The 26,061-nt window shown below is 44.6% G+C and overlaps 1 long non-coding RNA gene across 1 annotated transcript; it reads left to right on the top strand.

Annotated features, from left to right (window-relative positions):
• The first annotated feature begins 2,128 nt into the window (after positions 1–2,128).
• LOC142587668 (uncharacterized) lies at positions 2,129–14,731 on the top strand. The gene is made up of 5 exons (XR_012829607.1): positions 2,129–2,344; positions 4,072–4,282; positions 11,272–11,408; positions 11,472–12,452; positions 14,375–14,731. It is a non-coding gene; the product is annotated as an uncharacterized LOC142587668 (long non-coding RNA).
• The last annotated feature ends 11,330 nt before the right edge of the window (positions 14,732–26,061 follow it).

The following is a 26,061-nucleotide window of genomic DNA, read 5'->3' as shown; positions in this document are numbered from 1 at the left end:
AAGTCCGAGCTTTTTTAATGTAGTCAAACATCTCGCACGAACAAAAAAAATTCTCACGCTCTTTCAACTTGAAAGTCAATTTTTGAGCCACATCTTGTAAATTCAAATCCTGTACACTGTCCGACGGAAATTGACAAGAGTGATGTCAAGCTGTCCGCACTTGCATGTCTGTAAAGTTTTTTTGTGAATTCTTGTAGTCAGGTGCCAATAAAATAGACCAAATTATTGTGGTTTTATCCATCGAGCTAACGCGTAAGCATTTCAAGTTTTAATCGACAGGCCTCGAACCTTCGGGTATACTAAACTTCATGGAGTTTATTAAAACTAGCGCCTCTTTTCCTTCGATGTCTCCATATGCAATGCTGCTAGAGTTTAGGGCTCCATCTGATCAAGCAGTAGAACAAGTTAGAGAGATCCTAACAATGCGATAAACACAGAAGTGGAATCTTCATTGTCGAATACAACTGCAGTAAAGCTGACTTTTTCATTGGAAAATTCATGTTTTCTAATGCTAGTTCTGAGCTTAAACGTAATTTGCTTACTGTGCATCGCTTCTGCAAGCTCAATTTGCTTCGTATACAAGGCATCTGAACTTTCAACAAAAATGAACGATAGATCGCTTTGCACGCTTTTAGCTGCGAGAAAATTACAGAAGGCGGTTCAATTTCTGTTGCGCACTGGGGACAGCCTTCACCAACACATGCCATGAGTCCGGCGCGCACGTAAGAGATGAGAGTGCTTGTCGAAGCGTACCATCCGAGCAATCTGGTACCGGTAGCAGATAGATTCAGACCTCAACAGTGACTCAAAAGTGGTACTTGTCTGGCAGAAAAAGAACTTGCCGCCGGTGGGATTGGCTACCACCAGTGCCAAGTTTTTTTTTGACATTTTCAATTCCCTTTACCTACACTTCAGTTCAAAACAAAAACGATTTCTCCGATGATTTCCTCGGCTTCAATAACTGTTGAATTCGTATGAATAGAGTGGGTAATTGCGATTATTAAGATTCGGGCCCCTCAGTCGCCATTCTTATCGTTATATATATATATATATATATATATATATATATATATATATATATATATATATATATATAAGGTACATACATACATACATACATACATACATACATACATACATACATACATACATACATACATACATACAATATGCAATAGTACACTGGGCTGATCTCGGCGAAAAGTGTAACTTGTGGTCGCTTGGATAACGTTGGTCGTGGGCTGGGAGCCGTGATTTCCTGAAGGAAATGCCGATGCACATGGCGCTCGGACAAGGAAGCAAACGGAACTCGCACGCATTCGCAGTGACAGGGGAAAGCCATGGTTTTACAAATGGCTATTGATGACAACAAAAGAGGTCATATCTCGGCTTGCTTCGCTGCAATCGTTTCCAAGCGTGTAAGCTTGCTGGTGCTACGTGAGCACATGGCGTCAGTAACGGCCTCAGAGCGATGTCACAGTAGTGCGCTTTTGCTTAAGTTCAGCAGACAGGCACATTTCCATCCGAAGGTAACCAAATTAGGAAAATGAAAGACACAGAAACGAAAGAAGAAAAAAAAAGCTCGTTTGTGTTTAGCCATTGACTGAGGGACGCGAAGGCGCAAGCCTTGTAAAGCCTGCTGTGATCCGCCTGAATTCACCTTTATTCTGCTTAGTCCACCTTCAGCAACCATAATCGACCTTAGTCAACCTCAATCAACCTTAATCATCGTTAATCTACCTTAATACACCCTGATCACCTTAATCCACCTTCATCCTTCTAATCCACGCTAATACACCTTAATCCAACCACCAATCAATAATGAATTAACTATCCAATCATTACTCATATCTTGTACACGACTGGACATGGTTTGATTCGCTTCTGGCCTTCCTTGGGTCCCGTGACGTTTTCTGTACCTCACAACGCGACCCTCAAACGTAGCGATTTAAGGCTTTCGCATTAAAACAAATTGGCACGGTCATGGAAATACCAAAGGCGATGAGGAGCATTATCCTTGTCAGAGGTATATGGCGGCAGTTTAAGCGACCTTTAATAAGCTTGGGGAAACTACAAGCGGCAAGAATGTAAACGGTGGGTGAATGGCTGTCAGGAAGGTTGTTGCTTGCAGCGGAGCTAGAGTCACGGACAGGACATCGATAATTGCAGTGGGAGCTGGATGAATGCGGTGCCTCAAATGCTCGAGAGTCAAGTGCGTGGCTGCAGACGTACATCCCGGAGAACTCCGAGTTTGTTTTGCGTGCGTTTAATAAAGCGCCGTTCTTTGTGGACCGCGCGAATCGCCGGGCTGCAGCAGCAAGCCTGCGGTCCCTGTGGACGATTGGTGAGTGGAAAGCGCACAGGCCGTCGTTTAAGCGGATTTGGACCCTGTGTCCTGCGCTCTCTTTCTCTATGTTAGTATATCGTTGTTAAGGTTAATGTATATATGACCACTTAACGCTCACACCAGCGATAATGTTGGGCCATGTTAGTCGTGATGGTGGTGGTGGTGTTGTACCGAGACGCAGGCGTAAACTAAACGGAGGGAGACAGGTCACGAACCGGGGGGGGGGGGGGGGTCAAAGTAAAGAGAAGTAAGAGAAAAGGTGAGAAGATGAGGTAGAAAAAAAAAGATACATATGCTCTATGGTGAAAAGGGAGGGGATGCAGAATTGCGCCGAGGAATTGCCAGCTTTCGAAGAGAAGGAATACAATGATAGATTCATTAAGGGCTGAACATAACAAAAGGAGATATTGCAGAAAACATAGGCACTCGAGAAAGATAGGAGTGCGAAAAGATATTTGTAGTAGAAGTATATACAATTATAGTTAAGAAAAGGTAAATACCCCAACGAGATTGGAAGCAAATTGAATTTGTTCATTTCGAGAACTTGGATTCCGCGTACCAGAGACGACATAACCGTCGAGGTTCTCGGAGTTTGCTTTGTCCAAGTGTTTTCGAGTGCTGACCAAACTAGAAGCTGGAAGAAACTTGCAAACCAGCCGACATGCGCATTATGGTTAGATAAATCCCATTGCTGTAACTCCATTCCCATTGCAACTGTAATAACTCTTTAGGTCACAGCAGGCTCCAGGGACACCTCGCTCAGTATTTCTTGCCCAGTTTGGTAAAAGCGTACTAGACTCAATCTTTCAGAGAGATAGAATGTGCATGGTGCAGGAAGGTTACAATGAGCAGATCCTCACGACCACTTTAAAGAAGCGTGCGGTACCAGTGTAAAAGGTATTTGACGTAAATTGTAACTTGTATAGAGATGCTTCAAAATCTGTGAGGTTTATTAACTTTGTATGTGTAGTTTATACGCATTTCTCCAATGCTAAGTGAGGCACTTGGGCATCTTTTCCAAAAAGCAACTCAAGAGCACTAATTTAATTCTTTGTGTTGACCTTCTTTTATTTGCGAATGTGTTCGTTCCTGAGGCGCAGGTCATTAACTTGATACTCTGCGCCTGGGTGCCCTTTTCCATAGCCTGACTTGACGTAGTACAAGCACGTACTGTAATTTAAACTCTCCGAAACTTATGTGCGTCAAAAGTAAAGTGGTTAAAGGTTCAGATACTCCAGAACAACTTGACGAATTTCAAAGACAATTATCAGAATTCCTAAAGCCACCAACGACGATGTAACTGCGAAGAAGTCCGGAAATATAATTTGTGCACTAATCCAACAAAAACGCGTTGATTTACTAGAAAATGTAAGGTGAAACGCCTGTAAGGTAATTATTTTTGAACAATTAGCTTTTAGAGCACGGTTAAGGGCACACGAGAAAATTCGCTTAGGGCACGGAGGTGTACCCGGGTAAGAAGAGGTACAAAGAAATTCAACCAAACATCTGCTTCGAAGGCATTTGCAGTGCATATGGCACGGATAAAAACTCATTTGTCGCTATGGTAAGATACAAGCGCTGCGAAATCATTAGAAGCACAACGACGTGTGTCCTTAGTGTAACGAGTAATTTAGGAGTGAAACCACATGATAACTTCTAATATGTCCACCAAAAGAAAGTGCAGTCTTTATTTCGTTACCCGTATGCGCACATTCTTCTTGCAGATTGTGAAAACGATCCCTGAACCGCTACCCGCAATAGGAAGCCTTCATTTGCTCGTACACCGTGGGAACGACTTTTGAAACAGTAAACATGGCGGAGAGGCGAAACGTGCCGCTTATGGCCTTCTGTCTGCTGGTGGTCGCCGCAAGCCACTGGTGCGTTTTGAGTGATGCGCAGGAGGAGGCGAAAGCTAGTGACATCGACATTGCCGCGGTAAATTTGCCTTGTTGTTGGCTCGGACAGCGCGAACGAGAGGTTTGCGAGTGACATATCAGATTGTGCAGCAGCATCTGTATACACGCACGGTACGCAGTGTATAGCAGGTCCTTTTACGCACGCCGGCATTAAGATTATCGTTTTAAGGCACAAAGCGCGGCGTACGTGTGCGTCGTCCCACGTTTTTCCTGTTCATATTTAGCGTCCGAATTGAGCGCGTATGAAGCCAACGACGCCCAAGCAACCAGCCACATGCTCCGACTATTCGCCTCTTCGTGTGAACGGCTGATGCGGCGGAATGGCTACGGCCCTCTGCTGCTGTGCACAGGGTCACGGGCTCAATCGCTGACGCGGCGGCCGCATTTCAGTAACGGCGAAATTCAGAAATGCTCGTGCGGTTACATTTAGGTGCCCGTTGAATAACTCCAGCTGGTCGGAATAATACTGGGGGGTCCTCCAATACGGTGTCTCTCGTAGACCCTGCGTTGCTTTGCTGCATTAGCTAAGTGTCGTTAATCAGCCAATCATCGGTCTGTTGTCTTGTGCTTGTACTCTGAATGACGAGCCGTCAACTAGCCTGGCGCTGCGGGGTGCCTTTCTTAATTTCGTATGGTCATTTTCATTTACGGTGGAACAAAAGTGTGCCGCCATCTATTTGCTGCCCCATATTTAAATTAAGATAAGTATACGAAAACATGTTTGCAACGGAATGCTTTCGAATAAACACAGCACACAGAATTTCATGTCTGGAGATCGCATGATTCATCAAGATATAGCAGGTGTTCTTTCTTTTGTTTTTTAAGAACACATTTCTTTTAAATATCGCATGAAGCATGCAGCGCGATGCAGCCCGTTTAGGTGAGTAACCCGAAGAAGCGAACGTTAACCTCGCGATAAACTGCACAGTCTTGTTCACTTAGTAAATAGTTTAGCTAATTACCTTTTTTATACTATTAACTTCAGGACACATTTTGCAATTGCAAAATTTAAGCCAAGCAGTAGCGAAATATTTGTCTGCTTAGCAGAAATACTCAGAATAGAGCACCGCTTCCATGATATCCATCCATAATATCTAAAATCAAGAAAGGGCCTGACTGATGGAATAGTACACTGTAGGATAAAGGTTATAAGCAGCGATAAGGTGCCTCAGAAAGGCTGGCCAACGTTTCGATAGGAGGACCTATCTTTGCCAAAGGCGGACTCGTCCTCTTCAGCATGTTAGCTCTAAAGGGTTAGCACAGCGACGTCACGTTCGGTTGCTGTCGGTGGCGGCTGTTTGCAAAAGGGAAAGACTTCAAAGAGAATGAGCACTGTCGCTTAGCGTCTATGAGCGTGGTTCCTAACAGGAGGGAACAAGAGCGGGAGAGTGGGAAGGTGGGAGAAAAAGAAGGAAGAAAAGGAGAGAGAGAAAAAAGAAGACACCAAAAGGAAAAAAAGACGAACAAGAAAAAGGAGGACATGGGAGGGTGTTGAGAAAACGAGAAGTTAGGGAGCATTCAGAGGTGGCGTTGGTGGCATGTTTCTGTGGCTTCAGAAGAGCCGGTCAGGCAGTCAGTGCGCGAGTAACAAAAAAAAATACCCAAAAAGACTTCATTTGAAAAAATTGACTTTACTAGCGTAGCAGCAATGCGTCGAGTAATTTTGAAGGAGTTAAGATGGCGTCAAGGAGTCTGGGGTGCAATGCAGGGGGTAAATGGAAGGCAAGCGGCACGGTCTTTCAAGGGACGTTATCCTCAGTAGCTGCTCGACGTAGGTGTCGTTACGGAGGTATACGGAGGCGCCGTTACGGAGGCGCCGAAAAAGTCTGGGACTTTGGAACGTGTTGGTGAGGGTGTTTCAAAAAGAGTATATAATAAAAAACAGACAAAAAAAGGGGGAACCGAGACCGGAACAACAAATAGGAGGGTGACGTGAGCAGATGCGGGCGGTGGCAGGAGTACTTGGCAAAAAGAGGTCGTATAGTTGATATAAACGTAAAAGCATGAAAGAGTATAATAAATTGAAAACTATGTAGGAAAAAAAATCGATATGGAGGAATAGGTGAGGTTAAGAATTAAGGTTAGCTGGTGGCACAATGAATTTTGTGTCTTGGTTGACGATACGAGAATTTCAGATTTAAGTTACCGCTTTTGAAGATTCTAAGTCACCAGGTACCAAATTAATTTCCGTTGGGTGTAGGAAATTAAACTTGTGTATGAGAAATGATTCCGTATATTTGCTTTCGCGAGGTGAACGGAAATCTGTTTGTAGCGTATAGCGCCTTGGCTTTGTCGAATATCTCACCATGTTCATTGAAGTGGCCGGCTACTGCTTTAGGTAAATTCTGTGTTGTATTCACGTGGCGACCGTTGAGTCTTGTATGAATTTGCTGTCCAGTCTCACGTATGTATTCCTTTGCTACAAGCGGCGCATTCTAGACAGTAGACTATGTTGCTTGATGTGCAGATCAAACTCGAAGCTACCTTGTGTGAGTAATTCGACGCTGTACTTTTTACTGTAGCAGTTGAATATGTTCGCTTGCACAGCCCCTAGGGCGGCCGCAGGGACCACTTCCCACCAACTTCCCACCAACCCGTTTCCAGCTTCCCACAAGGACCGTTGGAAACCGGCCACAGAGACCGGTTCCCCTTCGCCGCCCCAGGTGCTCTGCGCGCATACATATTCAGTCTACTTTTCAAGTCAACATATTCAAGTCCCATAGGTTTTTCTGCCTTCGTGTTCTATTTTTTATTGCTGTTACACTATACGATATACTTACTAGGGAAATGCCAATGCGCATTAGAGAGGCAGATCAAGTATAAGAACGAGCTCGTGACGTATGCGTAACGAGGGATCTTATAAAGGCTCTCAGGGTTACTCTCACGGAGATGGCTCTACCTTCATGGCAATTTATTTATTTATTTCAACTGCTGCTAACTTCAATGATAGGGGTTGTGGCAGGGTGGTACAAAGAACATAATGAATACATTAGGAATATGCAAATTGAACTTTTCTCGAACAGTAAATATATATGTATATATTAATAAGATACCATCCCCGTAAAGGAAAAAAATCAATATAAATAACAATAGAAACCAAAAAACTGGTACACATAGGAAAAGCACCTGATATTTCCCAAATATCCTCAAATTTCTTTAATTCATTTTGCTCGGTTATATGAGCATTAAGATTACTTCACTCCATTACTGCTTGTGGAAAGAAAAAGGACATAAGGGTGTTGTTTTGGTATTTAAAGGTAGCTAATGTGAATTGATGTCCGTGCCGAGCAGTGTATCCTGAAGAAAATTTAACATATTTCATTCTCTGGCTATTCAGCAGTCCCTTGACTATCTTAAACATAAAAGTCAAATGGCCCGCGCGATTCATCTCTCATAGCCGTCTGAGTTTTCACCATTAGTTGTGAAAACAATGCTCGTCCATAGCTATGAAAAATGAGTAATGCCTTATTTTGTACGCTGTCTAATTTGTTTACATCGACTTTTGTAACGGGGTCCCGTTTGCATAATGTAAATATTTGAATGCAAGAAGATTAGTGCGGCTTGAAGCGTTATGAAGAGAACCTTTCAAGAAATAAAGTTTAGTCACTGCCTTATCACACATGCGAGTAAGTTGGTGATCCCATTTGATCGTCACAGAATTGCAGCTCGAGGTATTTAAAATCCCCAATACGACGCAGTACGCTGCCATTCGCTCTGTGAGAAAAAGTTAAAGGTTGTTTCTTATTATTCACAAGCATAATTGCACGTTTCTGGTAATTAACAAACGTCTGCTTAGCCCCACACCAATGCATCAATTTGTCTGCTTCTTATTGGAGCTTTTGCTGAAGATTAACAGAAACCTCTTAATACACGATGCAATCGTCCGCACACTATCAGATAGGGTCTGTTATATTGTCAAGTATGTCATTAATGCAAAGCAACAATAACAATGGGCTAAGCACTGAACCCTGTGGTACGGCTGAGACCACCTGGAGCATTTTCTAGGTTGTGTTATACAAAAAGGACGTACTGCTGTCTTGAAGCAGTATAAGACTTGGCCCCGTTATAGAGCTGTGTATTTTTTGACGTAAGACGTAACTTCCAAACCCTTTGGAATGGATGAGCTTATCGAAGACTTTGGCCAAGTCTTAGGAGATTGCATCCATTTGCGTTCTGTTATTAATAGTCAGAGCGAAGTCATCAAATATTTCAATGAGCTGAGTTGTGGCAGAAAAACCTATTCTATAGCCATTTTATGACGGGGACAGGAATGATTGCTTATCTAGAAAAGTTTTTGTACGTTTATGAATGGTGTGTTCAAGCAATTTACACCATGTACACGTCAGAGCTATTGGATGGTAGTTCTCGATCATCTGCTTGTTACCTTGTTTCAATAGATGTTTCATTTTAGATTGAATCCAGTCTTAAAGTACCAGAGGAAAGCGATTCGTGAAATGTGAGAACCAGAATTCTTGCGGTCCATTCTGCATAACGCTTCAGAAGAGCGTTGGGTATGTTGTCAGCGCCAACAGGCTTCGGCTCATTTATTTGTAGAAGAAGATCGAGAACACCGGCTTCCGAGATTTCTAACTCCTCGATGGGAGTGCGTGTCTTATATTTAAGAAATACCGGTCTTTCTCCATCATCGCAAGTGTAGGCGGATTCGGAATGTTCGTTAAAAACATCACAGGTAACGCTAGCATCCGAGGTGCACGTGTCATTTATATTAAAGGTGTCAGTACTTGATGTCCCAAGAGTTATAGCAAGGTAAACCCGCATTGGAGATTCTATCAGAAGAGTGCGTAAACGAACGTCGTAAAAATTTCACCGTTCTTCTTTCGTTTTATCTTTGATGTGGCGGAGTAGCACGGAAATTCGTTCAAGTATGTTCCCTCAACAATTTTTCTTGCCTGACTTTTTGAGGCAATTGATATTTCTTTTGAGATGTATTATTTTTCGAGTTATCCAAGGATTCGGGTCATTTACTTTCTCTTGATTAAATGTTACAAAAAGCAGGATACCCGCATGCACCGTACATTTAAATCTTAACCACATCACACTAACTTCACGCAAGGCGTTCTGAGTATTGTAATGGAGTTCATCATAAGCTAACTCTAATCTATATCTAAGATAGCAACGTCATCAGCAGAAGAGGAATTTGGTACCCGTGTCATTTCACGTATTTTCTTTGTTCTCGTGGGTCGAAGCTAGATGTGTAAGACACGATGCCAAGAAATCGAGCCTGCTCTGAAATTGCGTTAGCACATCGGTTATGACAGTTTGAGCCACACCGAACTCATTCGAACGCCTTATAACATCTTTTTTGACCGTCAAAAACTGCAAGAATTAGCTCACGATCAAATAAACCATCTCTGAAAGAACCCTGTTCATTCACGTCATTTCTAGGCGCTGTGAAATTTCGATCGCCATTATTACGTCCGTCAGAACCATTAGGACCAGGATGTTATTCCACGTCGCCACAATGTGGAAACAGTTTGACAAAGTAACACAAAGAACCAACAGCTTTCTCCAAGTTATCCCTCAGAGAACGCCGGCATGGCCGAAGCAACAGAGAAACATCGTTACATCGTTACTACTGAATGATTTAGTACCTGGCAGATAAGTAACCTGCACAGGGAAGATAAAAGGCTTGTAAAGCATGTGTGCAGATGCGCCGCCGCCGTGCCCACTGAAGCGCCAGAGCACAGGGTGCAGGTTTAAATGTTCTTTGGTCGATGACGTCACACGTGCGCGGGTGCGCATGTGCGGATTGGCGACGAAATTGAGAGATGGTAGCTCGATGATTCTGTAGGTAGTCCAGCTTTTCGGTGCCTCGATACTGTCTGCCGGGAACTGACCGGCCGGGCCGACGTGGATCCGTGATCCTACCAGCTCCCTTGTGACTGCGCACGCTTCGAAAACAAGCTCTTCGTGACCTGCACGAGGAATATCAGAGGTTTGTACAACGTGACGCGATAGTTCGGCGAAAACCCGCTAGTTGCAGAGAACTAACTAGTTAAAGAAAAATGACACATTCACCCAATCGTAGCAATGACGTAATAGTTCTGCGGAAACCCGCAAGATGGAGATAAATAATTAATTAAAGAAATATGAAACAACCACCCAATCGCAGCAATCGCTACGATTGGGTGGATGTCTCGTTTTCCTTTAATCATTAAGATTGTACAACACGTTTGCTGACGCACTGCCACCATGCCCACACTGCTCTTGTCCCCGAAGGGCGTCGTTTTAATGTTTCTATCCCGGCTTATCCTTTTTTTGCACTTTACGCGTGCTCCTCTGTAACAGTCTACTTAAATAGCGTTGAGGAGGAAATTCGCAAGATGTATGATACTAAAACAAAGAAGCATGTATTCGACCTTGAGGAGAGTCATTATACGATATTTACGAAGTAACACTGGCATATTTCTTATATTTTCTTGTATTTACCTCGTTGATCATATATATATACATATATATATATATATATATATATATATTACTGCATTTAAAGTTGAATTAAAAATATTGATGCAGCTGTTCTCAAACTTCCTAGTTATTTAATTGCGTAGATGTGGTGTGCCGCTTCAATGGACGGTGTTATGACGGTTAAGGTAAGACGTGTAATTCATGACCTTCTGTTTTTCTATTACGAGTTCTCGCTATTATGCGTGAACACCTTTGTAAACGTATAACCATCATGCTTCTTGCAGAAAAGTACGTTTCTGATGGCGCGTTTAGTCTTCAGTAAGATTCCATTAGAAGATACAATACGAAAATGTAATAGCGAAATTACGAAGCGCAAACTCCGCCAATGTCGAGTGTGGTTTCGTTCGACCCAGTCAGCAAGCAAAATAACGTATCGGAACCAGTGTTACGCTTATAAGGGGCTCAGCGGGGCTTCAGCCACCGGATGACAAAATTTTGAAAAATATTAGAAGCTGGACTCCCTCTTTTACCACTGTTTTCGGGACATTCTGACTGAAGAGATCTCGTTTAATTTTCCAGTTTGTGAATACTAGCGAACCTATATGGACGTACAAGAGCACCGAACCGGGAAATAAACCGTGCAAAGTGGACTTCTTCTACGACACATCTGACAGCTCGACATTGTTCGACAGGCTATATCTGCAAGAAAGAAGAAGGTACAGTTTAAATTGTGTCGATTTATTTAGTTCGGAAATAAAGTCTTCCGTCAACTGCATTAGGTCGCCTGAAACCAGACTCAAAGGAAACTTTAGAACTTCCCGTTACAAAGAAGGAAGCCCACTTGATACTATGGATGTTTCCCGCCAAGGCAAGTTGTTGTGCAGAATTTTCCTTTCCATTCTCCTTAGTAACCACACAATGTTACTTACAATCAGCTTTTTCTATGCCGGTAGCCATAACAAATAACCAAAGCCTCCAGTGTTCAACGAATATAAGTGTTTTCAGGGAGCTTCCCAAAGTGGTCGAATCTGTGAACCCAACGTATGTGAAACTACCCGAAAAAACGACAACCGAGAGAGAGAGAGAGATAATTAATCTTAGGAATCTAGTGGTTCACTGGCCTGTCATCGCTTAAGTGTACATCTGCAGTCGAATGAGAGAGATGAGAAAGATGTGTAAAGGCAAACGAAAGCTCGGGTGCATATAGTTCTGCCAGCTCGCCAGCTCTAACAAAATTCACGTCATTCAGATCACAATGCTGTGTTAGACCTGGGCATTTCTCTCTTCTTTCTTTGAGATCTAATAAAAAAATTAGGTTCATTGTTGCTAATTTAGAATGTTGCTATTCTTGGAGACGGGGGCGTTCATTGGAGTAATATGGCTTCGCTAATTCGGCCACCCGAAATAACTATCGCACGAAGTGTGACCATATATGGCTGTTCACACAGCGCGTGAGAACAGAAACACCCACCTAAGCGTTGCGATGAGCCGGACACGCCGTTCATAAAGGAAATTATGGGCGACCTTTCAGCGAAAAGCATTTTTAAACGTCCTTTCAAGCTGTCGTGCCGATTCATGCTAAGCATTGAGATAGTGCATTACACTTCGTTTAAAAAATTACTAGTACACTGTTTGTGTTCTCTCTGCAGCAGGATGCCGTACGATCACCACGGAAACGATAGAATACGAAAGCAAAGACCGAAAGTGCGCCCTGTTTTCGGTAAAGCCGGTCAGTAACCCCAAAAAGAAGCCGAGGAAAGGTATGTGGTGCTTCAGCGCTCGCAATCGACATGCGTCACGCCCAATAAGTATACTGAAGTACGAAAATAAAACTGCCAGTAGGAACAAGAAAATCGTATAGCTTTGGTTTGCATAAAAATGTATTACAAATGAGGGAAGGAGTTACATTTCCGCAGGTTTTCTATGCACATAACGCACTAGTTGTTCGACACGTCGGCGAACGCCACCGCCAATCCTGTCCTATAGTGACAGCAACTTGGCGTGACTCAGTGACTAGCGATAACTGAGCGGTATTTTGCTCACGGCATTCAGATATATAGATGGCATTTGTTAAGCCCATTACCGAGGAGCAGAGTTAATTTCTCCAGCTTCGTGGCACTCGGGTCCATTGAGGGCCTCTAGAATACCCTCACTGTAAGCGAAACATAGATAAGCTGCTTGATAAAGAAGTGCTTATCGTTTACTGAACTGTACGCATCGACAAGGAAGTGGCACCACGAACTCTTCAGAAGAAGCGCTTCTACTGTATAATCGAGATCTCTTCTGCGAAAGCTTGGATTATGTCTTTAACTGTTTTCTCGAAAGGTGCCTGAATTGCGTACGCGAAAAGAAAGAGTGAGAGAGAGAGAGAGAGAAACTGACGTACACCGGCCGCGTCAGTGATAGCGCGTGGGCAAGGAAACATATGTGTTGCGTGAAGTAGAAGAAAACATAAAGGGCGAGGTAGGAGGTGGAAATTCAAGACGATGAGCAAAACGAGAACAAGGTAAAAGCGGGAGCCAATGTTCTTTTTTTAAGCCTTGAAAAAGAGAAGTCTACTTGACGAAACGCTGGCTCCCACTTATACCTTGATCTTTACCTTGTTTTTTAGTCAATTCGCACAGATTTTCAGTCAATTCTCACATCTAGTGGATTTAAAAATGGTATAAATGAGCCAAACCACGCGATGCCTTTGTTCTTTTAGAACACGTAATCTAACTTCGCCCTAATTAGGCGCAAAGGTCGTGATTTCAAGTCCCACAAAGGTCATTGGTTTGAAGGACTCAATTAACTATATCTTACTTAAGTGTGCCTTAATTAACACCAAAGGTCGAGGGTCTGATTCCCGCTAAAGGTCTTGGGCTCGATTGCCTTAACTCTATCTCAATTAATGGTGCCTTAGCTTCACCTTAATTACCGCCGAAGGTCGTGGGCTCAATTACCCTAAAGGTCGTGAGTTTGCAGCCTTTTCGGATCATCGTGCGGTCACACCAGCGTCGGATTTCCCGCTTCATGAGCCATACAATGCTTTCGCAGTAATAATAAAAAAAACTAATGAGCGAGTCTGTCGTTTAGCTACTCCCTGATTAACACGTACGCACCCGTCGCCTCTGATATAGTGCCATAAAAATACTTTCACCTAAACAGCAGCGTTTCAATAGAAATGACAACACTATTGTAGCATGCAATATACGTTTGAATAGCTAGTTGAACATAAAAAAGTGGGGTGACTCTTGGATGTATCTGCTATAGCGTCTGAGTCTTCGTCTCTTGGTTCCATGTATGCATGTGTGACGGCTACTCAATTTACTGCGAACGTTACTGGCTTAGAATTTAGGCTCAAGTGCTCAAGTGATTTAGTGATCAAGAATGCACTCAGGGGACGGCATATGATAACCTTCGCAAATGGTTCAGAGGATGTAGAGTCACTTCATGCGGGGAAATGCACGCGTTAGACTCAATCAATCGAGGACATTTACGAACAGCTTTTGCATCGGTTTACAAGATTCAGCTCGTTCACTGAGGCGAACACTTGTCCAAGAATACAAGTTCTGTAGTTGATCTCGCGGCGTTTGTTGACAGTATCTTATGACAATGCTTGTAGTTTTGTTTTACAATCCTTGCTTGTGTGTGTGCTTTTTTTGCTGTTTTTACGTGCTGCTTTTTCTTGCCTTTCATTCAGGAAATCTTTCAGGAAACAGACGCCCGAAAGTGATTCGGGAGTTCCGAGTGTGGGATTCGGTTATAAGAGCAGAGACCGTGCCAACATGTCTCAATGAGATCATGGACCTTCTGACGAGAGAAAAAGATCCTACAGTACCCGAAAAATATGTGTACGCGCCTGCATGCCGGGAAAGATGTAAACGCAGCGAATGCCAAAGTGCGACAAAATCATGAACAAGGTTGGACTCGGGCATATGGTATATGGTTTTTTTTGTGCCATTGGTGTGAATAAAGTTAAAGAAATGGACTTTTTTGAGAGAACTAGTTTGGAAAAAGAAACAATCACTTCCTAATAAACTATTTCTTATATGTGCATCAGTTTTTGCGTCTATTATTTCAGCTTTTGGGGCGTAGCGTTAACACAAAGGTTCCTTATATGTGGTGTAACTAGCATTGTAAAACAGGTTTATCTTCACGCGCAGGTGAAGAATAACCAGTCTATTGACGAGTTTGTGACTCCAGTAACGTTCACTGCTGAGACAGTACGATGAAGTTACCGGAGTGATGATGTAAAAGTTGAGACTTCGAATAATCTTTACAGGCATTGCTTGCTTCATTTTTGACATTATAGCTATAGCTATATGTTATATGCCATGAGTCCTTCGGGTGCTGGTAAAACCTTGTATTTCCTTCGTGCCCACGTTTGAAGTTTAATTATCAACATATTGAATGCTATTTCGCCATCAGTGTTGCCACTCATAAGCGCACTCAACTTGTTCAGTTCCACAGAAAATGTGTTTAGGGGTTTTAGAGCTCAGATCTCGAGCAGCGAAGATCTTCAATGTTTATTAATATTGCTGACAGTAGTCGTGAATGCAGCACTCTGCTACTGCACATTCACATGGATTTCTGTATTCGGGAGCAAAATGGTAGTGAGCAGCTGATTGCGATAAGCTTATAAGGGCTGCAACGGGATAATAATATTGGAATGGGAGGTCTCTTGCCACAGGAAGACTCTTCACACGATTTTGCTGCTGAGTGCTGTGGCAGAAGTAGAAGCTGCTTGAAATGTTTTTGTCCGGAGGTGTGGTCTTTATAAGAGTACAGTGCTATGTCAGGTCTAAGAAAGTCTATGCTTACGGAAATGTAACTGAGGTCTTCCCGTGTAACCTCCTGATGCTACTTATATTTAGCCTTCTTTGTTTTGGAACGGCCAAAAATGGCGCTCTTGGCACATCGAGGTAGATGAGACACACAAGAAAAATGTAAAAATTGGCACGATGTCGTTCTCAGACATTGCTTCAAATATCTTTTTATGCTTGTCTTTTTATTTGTAGAGGGCATTATTTCGAGTGTTCTTATTTCGGGAGATCGAAACAAAAGGGCCTTATTTTCTGGACAAGAACACCGGGCAATTCGGAGCATTCATGACAAAAATTATCACATCATAATTTTATGGTTTAATATTGAAAGCAGCTCGTGAATTCCAAGTTTGGCATGCGGTATGTCGAGTTTTTCACACTACTTACAGCAATCACTGCCTTACACCCGTATGATGGAATTCGACGCTTCAATCGTCATTGGCGAAGGGAGAGGGTTACGCAGGTAAATACCACAATAACCTCGATCACGTCCTCATGTGGCTTTCCAGCTTTATTTGCACATATTGATTTCCGTATATTGCATTATACTGTAACATTTTACTGCACTTTCAAACTGCATTCTAACCCGCACCTGGCAAACTACGCGTGACGATTTTTGTCCCTACAACCATTTATTTATTTGAAAATACGCCATTGCCGTTGCCGAGGCAAAGCCCAATAGTAATTACACTGGCCACGTCCCTAGCACCAATGACAGTCACAGTTACCAACAGTTATACTGCATATTCGCCAATAACAAAAAACGTAATGATTTATTATAGGAAAATGTATATACACTTTAACTTCAGATGGTAAATTTAACAGTTAAGAACACGCATTTTCTAAACATTAGTAAACGAAACAAACCAATTTCATTAATTTCATTAACACACACACACACACACACACACACACACACACACGCACACGCACACGCACACGCACGCACGCACGCACACGCACACACACACACACACACACACACACACACACACACACACACACACACACACACACACACACACACACACACACACACACACACACACACACACACACACACACACACACACACACTACTACACTACACTACACTACACACGACTATCTTTCTAAATGGCCTGAGAACATGAATGGCGGGAACATGAAGGTTATCCTTACAGGCTTGTTTGCGACAACGCGCGACAGGCGAGAGTTCGTAGATTTCATTTAGGAACATAGTATCTGCATGAAAAGCTCTTCGGTCAATTATCGCGAAGTCAATGCTGTTATCACGCAACTCAACAGTGCCGTCAATCTTTATTGCAAGTTGCACAGCTCTCCCTCTCTTACTGGAGCAAGCAACACTCTCTACTTTAAGCTGTAGCGGAATATCTCGGCATACAACACTAAACGCCGCACGCTAGGATACTGAAAAACCACAACGAAAACTGCACCGAACATCTATTGATGTTGCAGGTGTATCGTCGCCAACGTTCTTCAACGGCCTTCTGCTGGGCTACTGCGCCTCCTTGAGCGGGGGAGGTACAGCCAAGAATACAGCAAAAAGCAAACGAATGCTCGAAGAGCTGCAAAGGTGCCGGATACTTCTGTCGGTGATTCCGTTCGTACGAAGACGCTTACAATTACTCACAAATGTGACCTGTTAGTCATCGGCTTACGCAATGTTATCGACCAACAAGGATCGTCTTCATTTCGTCGCCATCACGGAAGAACACGGAGCGCATTCAAGCTATGGTTCCTGCGAGCACTCTCATAGCTGGGAGAGCCTGAACTACTCAACTACTGACATCACGCAGCGGCCGCGGACCCGAAGCTGCCTATAGAGCTGGCGCATATCAGAGCACTTTCGCTCTGCCGTCCCGGCACCTGCTGGGCAGGAGCATCCTGTCGCTCTCGAGCTAGTAGCAGTAACAAGACGGATGCAGCACCTGAGGACCAGAAGTACTACTGATTGGCAGTGTTACAAACCGTACATGCTAAACTTCAGCCAAAGCTTATAAACGTCGTTTCTTCACTTGGGGCATTCAGCTCTAGAATACGTTATTTTATCATGCCATGTATCTTTTACAGCGGACTTAAGCCCTTGCTTTACAATGCAATACAATCTTTGCATATTTTAATCGCCCACCCTTTCTGTGTTCTGAGAGCAGTACTGTGACAGAATGTTTTTTTTCCTTTAGGATAGTATTAACATATCAATACATCCTACATTATTTTCCGAGGGCGGAAATAAATAGGTTAGTATTGCTTGTTTTTTTTTTCACTTCCACATCTCAAGCTCACCAACACTGTGCACCGCGTCAGCTTTGGTGAATACTGCATCGGCTGTTGTGCTGAGTCACATTTCATGCTTCCGCATTCTCTCTGCCGCGCCATCCTGCAATATACCAATAACCAGGCCACCTTTGTCGATGTAGTCGAAAACGAGGCGAAGGCCAGTGTAGTACTCGTCAAACGTATGGGGCAAAAATATTAGATCATCAACGCAACATATGCAAATCTTCCGTTAAAGTGAAGCTTTCCTTAGATACTACACTGGGTGTACATTGTGATCCTTTGGCGCATCTCGAGCTCGGCGCACACAGTGCAATGCGCTCACGTGATAGTCTGGTGTCACTCAAGCGCAATACAGAAAATATATAAAAAAAGAAGAGAGAAAAAAAAAATTACCGACGATTACGTTACTTCCTAATGCGAAATTTGAGCGCAGCAAATAAGCTGTTTCACCTTTTCGATAGATTGAGGCAAAGAAATCGAGCAACACATGTATGCGCTATCACAGAATTTTTTTTTATTTTTCACACGTATTCCTTTAACAAAGACTCCACTAACAGTTCTTGACAGTCATGAAGGAAGCTTTGTGGTCGGAGAAATAGACTGATATATGTTCGACTTGACGTAGTAGTTCTTCTCTTCTTCTCTTACTTCTCTTATTACTTCTCTCCACCTTGCGGGTTTCAGCAGAACTACTACGTCAAACACTTGCCTTTGCTTCGTGTTGTCGACAAATTCGACTTCGCCCTGCCATCTGCTAGCCGCCTGGTTAGCTTAGATGGTAGAGCGGCTGCCCCGGAAAGGCGGTGGTCCCGGGTTCGAGTCCCGGACCAGGACGAATTTTTCTTCAACAATGAGGCGTTTTCTTTCGAGGAACCCGTATGGGTTTCCTTTGTAGCAATTGCTACGAACGGGTGGATGTCTGATTTTCCCTTTATTCTTTATGTTCGACTTGGTACACCAATGCTTGATTCTCAAAGACGAGATCTATACAAGTGCCTCGCGAGGTTGTCACAGCCGTGGGACGCGTTACGAGCGAGAGGAACGGGATGTTCTCGTGCATAAGTGTTAGGAAATTGCTGTTTGTCTTTATGTCAAGCCGCCACCGATCTGGCTCTCTGATTGCCACCGCACAGGGCGAACGGCAGCGGCAATTTCGGCTCGGGCGGTGCACATATACAGATCCGCCGCCACCGATCTGGCTCTGTGATTGCCACCGCACGGGGTTGCATTGGAGGAGGAGCGAAGAAAGGAATTAAGTTCGAGCCGGCGCTTTGACAACCGGAGACTCGCAGGAAGAGGGGGGAGGGGGGCGGCGTGTACACCCAGCGGCAAACGATGGGGGCAGAAGCGCGCGCAGCAAGCGGACAACACGATAAAGGGAGGAGGGAAGAGATAGCAGCGACTGACTGATGCCGCTGACGCCGATAGTGAGTCAACCCCAGCTGCGGAGTTGGTTTCAGGGACAACGCCGCCGATGCCGACACAAACAATATGATACCCTCGCTTCCGCAGCGCTAAGAACCAGGTCTAGCCGTGGGAAGGTGGTCACGTATTCGTCGACGTGCCGGGGCCTACGTGAAATAACCGGCGCGTCGGCAACTGAAGAGCACCCTATCCGCCACACAAGAACAGGGGGGGGGGGGACCCTTTCCTCCTCTTTCTGCATGGCGGCGACGGTGTTCTATGCAGTCACGTTATCTTGACTCTCTAGCGGCGTCAGCGGCATCCAGCGGTATCAGTCGGTCGCTGCTAGCGCTGGGGGGATGAAAGGGGGGCGGAGCTGGTTACGAGGCCGACGACAACGCCGACGACGACGCGAAACCCAGGAACGGACGCCAAAGAGCTGCGCTCTAAAAAGAACTGAAGTATGAACGCGTCAATCCGGCCAAGCGATGCGTTCCTGTGTAAGCCAGCGTTCCGTATACGTCAGCGTAACGCAACAACATCCACGCAAATACCTTAAAAATCACAGAATAGGAAAGAATGGAACGCTGTTCTACGGGAAAGAAAAGAAAAAGAAAAATCCTAAACATCAGGGCATTAGTTTAGAAGCAATACAGCCAACACTTTGCTGAAGAACTTGATCGTTAGTTAGACTTTTCTAGCCGTTAAGAATTATCATAAGAAATGTGTATGCAAAAAACAGAACAAATGTGTGAAAGGCAGTTATTGTCAAGTCATGCATTTGTCTGGCAGCGTCCGCAGATGGCAGATTGCGTTTGTTACGTCAGTTTTCGGGTGCCATTTAATTAGGAGTTAAAGAGATTTAGCACTGGAATAACGGTTCCTTTGCGATCAGGAAGGTGAACGGGCCTAGGCCAAAAGAGCGCTGATTGATGAGCGTCGAAAAGTGTACAGGGTATTGCAGCTACCGTGATGACGTTCTTTAGAAAAGGCAGTCCATTCTGCGCGAAGATAACCAAGTGCGCATTATTCAGACTCAAGTAGAGCAACCGCCAGTAAGTTTGTTGTTGATGGCAGTCATTTTAATACTTGTTGCAATAACCATTTTTAAATTACTGCTGTGAATGCCTCACCGTCAATAAAGAAATTGTAGAAAATTGAGTGACACTTAAGGATGGCATGTTTTCAGCTAGGTACTTTTGCCCGTTTTTTTTCCAGCTGATGTGGAAAGCCCGCGAAAAACGAAAAAGTCGCTTTACTAACCAACTGCCCGCATCAAAAGGCAGTGCCCTCACGCAAGCTCCATCGCAGTCAGCAGAGCAACACCAAGGCATCGGCCCATTAACTCCTGTTATGTCACACTGAAGCGTAGGAGTCATACTCATTACTCTTCGCGACACCAAGGTCTGTATAACGTAAAGCCTTTCCAATCTGTTTATATTCGAAATTGCTCATTAGCCCTCCTTGATATTTCATATGGACTGGGCCCTAACCAGTCTGACCTGTAACGGAGGGCTAATGGTCAGGTTGCAATAAAAACAGATTGGAGTAGTTTTACATTATGTCGGCCCAGAAGAACGGCGTGTCTGTTACATTTTGTAAGCGCAGACAATGGAGCAGCGTGTCGAAGGTGCAGAACAAGGCCAGATGGTATGTACATCACGCAAACATCACGCCTAATTTGGGAGCACAGGACTGACAGTGCAGCTAAACATATATAACAACCCTTGGGAAAGGTTCGTAACTCCCGACTTCACGGAAGGGCACCAATGTATGGGTCCGGATTCACGACCCTGCTAAGCCCACAATGTGTCGTTATTCACACCGGTAAGCTTGAACAGTAGCAATGTAGGCTATGAATGAAATCGTACAGAGGTACAAAGTCGCTATTAACAGCGACTGCATTGGTTTCATGAAGTTAAGGGTTTTTCTGGGGAAATGTGTGGTTGACGTCCACATAGCACTTGGTAACGCTCTCTCCTGGACTCATTGGCGTACACGGAACGCAAAAAGACATCGGGGAGAATTTGATTGTGTAGAGAAAGTGCCGAGCTAGTTTTACCCCGGTTAACGCAATGCCAAAACACAGGTTGACGTGCGTGCCTGATACATCGTTCTTGCTTTCATTCATTCGTTCCAATAACATTTCATACGGCTAGAAACAACCACCGAGAAAAGATAAATAATGACAAGGTTAAACAACATTGTTGCTTTTTCTGGTGACTCTATTTTTGTCGCAAATCACTTTAACAATATCAAACGAAGGAAAAGACTACAAGATGTACCAGTTGCGGCCGTAAGTGTCACATTAAGAATGTGCTGGCGGCCATAATTTTGGGGCACTTGTGTATTGATGGAAAGCCAAGTCTGCATTACGTACGCTTGCCGGTGCTTTCCAGCTGACTTCTGCACGCACTCATACGCACGGGGCTTCCCGAGCGAAATGGTGGCTGGTATTTGCAAAGGACGCTCACCAGTGACCGCTAACCACTGGATAAGCGACTTGGCAGATGCCGCTCCTGATAGAGAGTAGTTCTTGCTTCGAAACTGCTCTCGAAACCATTTATTATACTGATGTTCTATGTTGAGTTAAAAAATCAACCTAATAGAGAACAATAAAAAAAAGAGAAAGAGGAGGGAGTGGGAGCGTGCTTACATGACATAATTTCAACCTACGAAAGGTTAAACCTCTCTGGGGAGCTGTGTAGCTGATGTGGCCAACCTCTGCGGGCCAGACGCTAGGCCAGCCTTGCCCTCCGATTGGTTTCTGTCTGTCACGAGGCATCCAGACTCATTCCCGACCTTGAAGGTGTCGGTAAACGTAAAACAACTCTAGCTGCCAGCCAATCGGCATGCTTTTACCGCTACTCCCCCCCTCCCCTACCCCCAGCCTCCGTCCTCACCCTTTCTCGTTTTAACGTAAACTGTTGAACAGCTTCGTTCTAGTTGCAAATTGCAGTGTTCGTGTGTGACATTGCTGCCGCATTCTCGCGTGAAATTCAGGGTCCGCTCTGCACCTTTTGGTTACCTATTTTCTTATGAAATGCTGTTGTGAATATTGTTTTACGGGACCAGCAGAATACTTTCCCCGGTCGTTGTCAATTTGGCCACTAATAGTGAACGAAAGAGAAATGCAGCGTATATTCATGTGAGCAAGATGTACTGCTTCATCAAAATTGAATAAAGCAATAGAAATGGCGTCCCCGTGGCAGCGCAGCGTTTAAAGCGTTCTCCGCAGATTGTGGCACAGATCGAGGAAGAGCCGCTCCAGGTCCAACAAAGCCTGTAGGATGAAGACGAGCATATGCTGCAACGGAAACCCGAAAAAAGTTGTAGAAACAAGAACAGCAGCAGTAACGACAATAATAATAATAATAATAATAATAATAATAATAATAATAATAATAATAATAATAATAATAATAATAATAATAATAATAATAATAATAATAATAATAATAATAATAATAATGAAACATATTTGATGCTTTTTGTGTGAACAGAAAGGACCCAGTAAACACACACACACACAAACACGCGCGCGCGCACGCCCACGCACGCACGCACGCACGCACGCACGCACACAAACTTTATAGAAGGTGGTCACCGAAAAGTTAAAGTTTATGCCAACATTTGCGAGAGTGGAACTTTCTTCGTCAGACCAGTTCGACAAGCCCGACGAGAGTTCCACACTCGAAACTGTTGGCATAAATAAATTTGAAGTTTCCGGTTACCACAACGTCTCCCATTGTGCCATCATCTCTAAAATTAACAACTGGCCCACTGATCTTCTACCTCCTCCTATGTATGCATTTAGACGGAGGAAGGCTGTACTGCGACGAAGGCTGGTGCACGAGCTGCAAACGTTAAGTAAGCACGTCTGACTTCCAAAGAGTTCATCGGCAGGATATTTTGCCCAGTTGTCTTGCTCGAGACATTGCAATGCGTTTTCGCACTCATTAAAACTCTCAGAGATACGCGAGCAGCGTAACCAGAATATCTCACCTCGAGTGTTTCCAAGTCAGCCACAATATTCTCAAGAAGCGCCCTCCTCGGCGGAGCTCCATTCCTGAAAGGCAAGTCACCAAATTATGCAGTGACCGTCATACGACGCACGCGTGAGCGGCGTGACACATCGAGAAAGTTAGCGGTGAGGGAGGGGATGCCACAGAACAATTATAGCAGCACGACGGTGATTAGTGAGGACCTAGTCTTCTTACTTGAAGAAAATTAAACCATACACAAAAGAAAAACCAACCAACCAACCTTCGCCACGACCTGGTACGCTGTGCACGCGGCAGTGGTAAAACAATCTGAAGTATGCTAACACCCTTTGAAAGGGAATCCCGGGAGGCCTCATTTTCGTAAGACAACCACATAAAGCCAACAGACAACTACGAGGAAAGCATAGGAGGAATGACTTGTTTAATAATGCGTAGCTTTCATTGGCTAGTTTCCCGGGGTCATTTTCTGTTCCGTTCCGTTCGTCCTTCTAATTCATGTTCCAAAAAACCCGTAGCGCCATCTAGGTTTGATCACGCGCTTTTCCGCGAAAACACAATACAACCTTCTGTACGCCTATCACCACATACTTGTGGGCGTACCGACCTATGGCGTAAACATTTTGTAAGAAAGCCACCAGGATTCAGCCGACATTCGCGCGATGAACAAACCATAGTTTCGTACAGTAATTGCTCGTGGGAACTCGACTGCCTACGGTAGCTACAAGCGTAGCCGTTCAGCCAGCGTGGGAATGATGGGTTGTGCATGAATTTGCCGCAACTACATCCTGCTGGCTTCAAACGGCTCCGTAAATTCGTCATTTTAAACTCACTGCTCTTTTGCAAGTAATTGCATAAACACTGATTGGAAATAGGCAGACGGCACGTTTTCAACACAGGGCGTCGAATGAACAAGCCCGATATTGAACTACTTAGGCCACAGAAGCGTGCATCGAAAAGCAGCATAGGACATCCTTGTGCATTTCTCGCAGGCAAACGAGCACGTTGAGACGCTTGGTGGGTTTCGATTTGGCCTTGTCGGGGCGGTGTTAGATCGCAGGCAAGAGGGTGCGTGGGAAACGTACGCGCGAAAAATGCAAGCAACGAGACAATAGACTGTTTCAGAAATGCGGACCCAAGAAAATTTTGGGCCCCATGTGGGCATGCACAGAACCCAAGAAAGTATTGGGTTCTTGCGTTTGCGTTGACCCGATACACCGAAAACCGAAAACTAGAGTGCGTCCCCAAACCGTCTCGTGCCGTCCTCGCCTACGACGAGAAACTGCGAGATATCTGAGAGAGAGATACGAGCCGCTGCCATCCTAATCTCGTATCGCTCAGCCAAGCTGGTTGCAGAGCAAACTTGCCGTGTTCTGGGTGATCTTCAGCATATTTAGAGGCGAGAGACTCAAGGGCAACGCAAGGAGACGCTAGCTGAGCTGGGGCTGGCGTCATTTGATCACCCTCGGCTTAAATGGGGCATGAACAAGTCGAAGGAATAATAATATAGTCATTATTTTTATTACATACTATTCCAAGCCATTCTGTTTCTTTTATTGAATGCATTTCTTCAAACCCATTCATTTAGGTCTCGCGTGTAAAAAGATTCGTTCTTGTTCTTGCTTTTTCGCTTTCATGCGCCTTCTATTCTCACCACTGTGGCGTCCCGAGCGCGCAACCCAACTATGCTCTTGTCTCAATTCTAAAACTCGGAAGCTCCTTTGAATCCAAGAGCAACCAACACAACGTGGCTTGGGGCCTCAAGAGTATAACACGATAGCATTAGTCTCCGACTGCGTCTCCTGTTCTCGCTTCTCACCACGACAACCTTCTCACGCTCTCGACGCCGACAAGGAGCTGCTTCGCATCGCACATCAACTTCTTTATTTCGCACAATCACTTGCTTCTCACCGCAGGGACATTGTTTACTCCTTAGCACCATTTGCTTCTCATCGCATTGCTGCTTACTTTATGTACCTTGATCTTACTTTGATGGCTGTGATTGGTAGAAAGCTTTCGCTCACGGTCAACTCACAAACAACGTCGACGACATCGAACTTCCCGCGCCACGTCGCTTTAATATCGCTTTTCAAAAGCGAAACTTATGGCGGTATGAGAAAGCGTGATGATGAGCTGGCCAGCGGGGTTGCAGGCATCGCACCTCGATGGCGGCCGAGATGAGATCGAAAGAGAACCGTCGCGTGCTGGTCGGCGTCCAAAGAAAGGATCCCGTTTAACGTGCGCGTCCGCTCAGACGACGCCACGTGACCGTAGCCACACTCAGGAGGAAGGCCAGCGCGTGGCGCACAACGCTCATGCTAGCAGTGGAAGCCGAGCAGATTGATCAGCGCGTTATGGCACGTCCACTTGACTTCGTCGCTTGTGCAGCCAAACGCACTGCGTGTCTGTGGATACCCCGCGCACGTGCCGCGCATGCGCGTAGTCGATAGCAGGACAGCACGACGACGTCTACGGCCACCTCGGGTCACCGTATACAAGTGCCGTCGCAATAAAATGTCAAGCGTCTGAACGTTACTGTCCTCTTTTGGCTACAGTCCGCAAGGGTCGTATTCTCGGGACGATTACTTTCGGCGATACTATCGCTGTAGCGTGACGCACAGTGCTCGATCAGCCAATCGGCTCGTCTCATTTTGCTCAATCAGCCACTAAGCGCTCGCTGATATCACCGAGAGTGATCACACTAGAATATGTCCCAATGTTCAGATTCCATGCATAGATGAACTACTCCTTAACAACGCTCGTCAAAGTATATTTCGACAGAAGCATGTAGACAAAGAAACGGCGCACATTACTACGTATTGCGTACGTCCTTTCCAAGTTTCGAGTTTGTTTTGAGCAATTGGAGCTGCTTACCAACA

Source organism: Dermacentor variabilis, chromosome 7 (assembly GCF_050947875.1).
Source record: "Dermacentor variabilis isolate Ectoservices chromosome 7, ASM5094787v1, whole genome shotgun sequence".
NCBI classification, from domain to species: Eukaryota; Metazoa; Arthropoda; class Arachnida; order Ixodida; family Ixodidae; genus Dermacentor; species Dermacentor variabilis.
The sequence above is the reverse complement of the archived record's forward strand: the minus strand, read 5'-3'. Positions and strand labels throughout refer to the sequence as shown.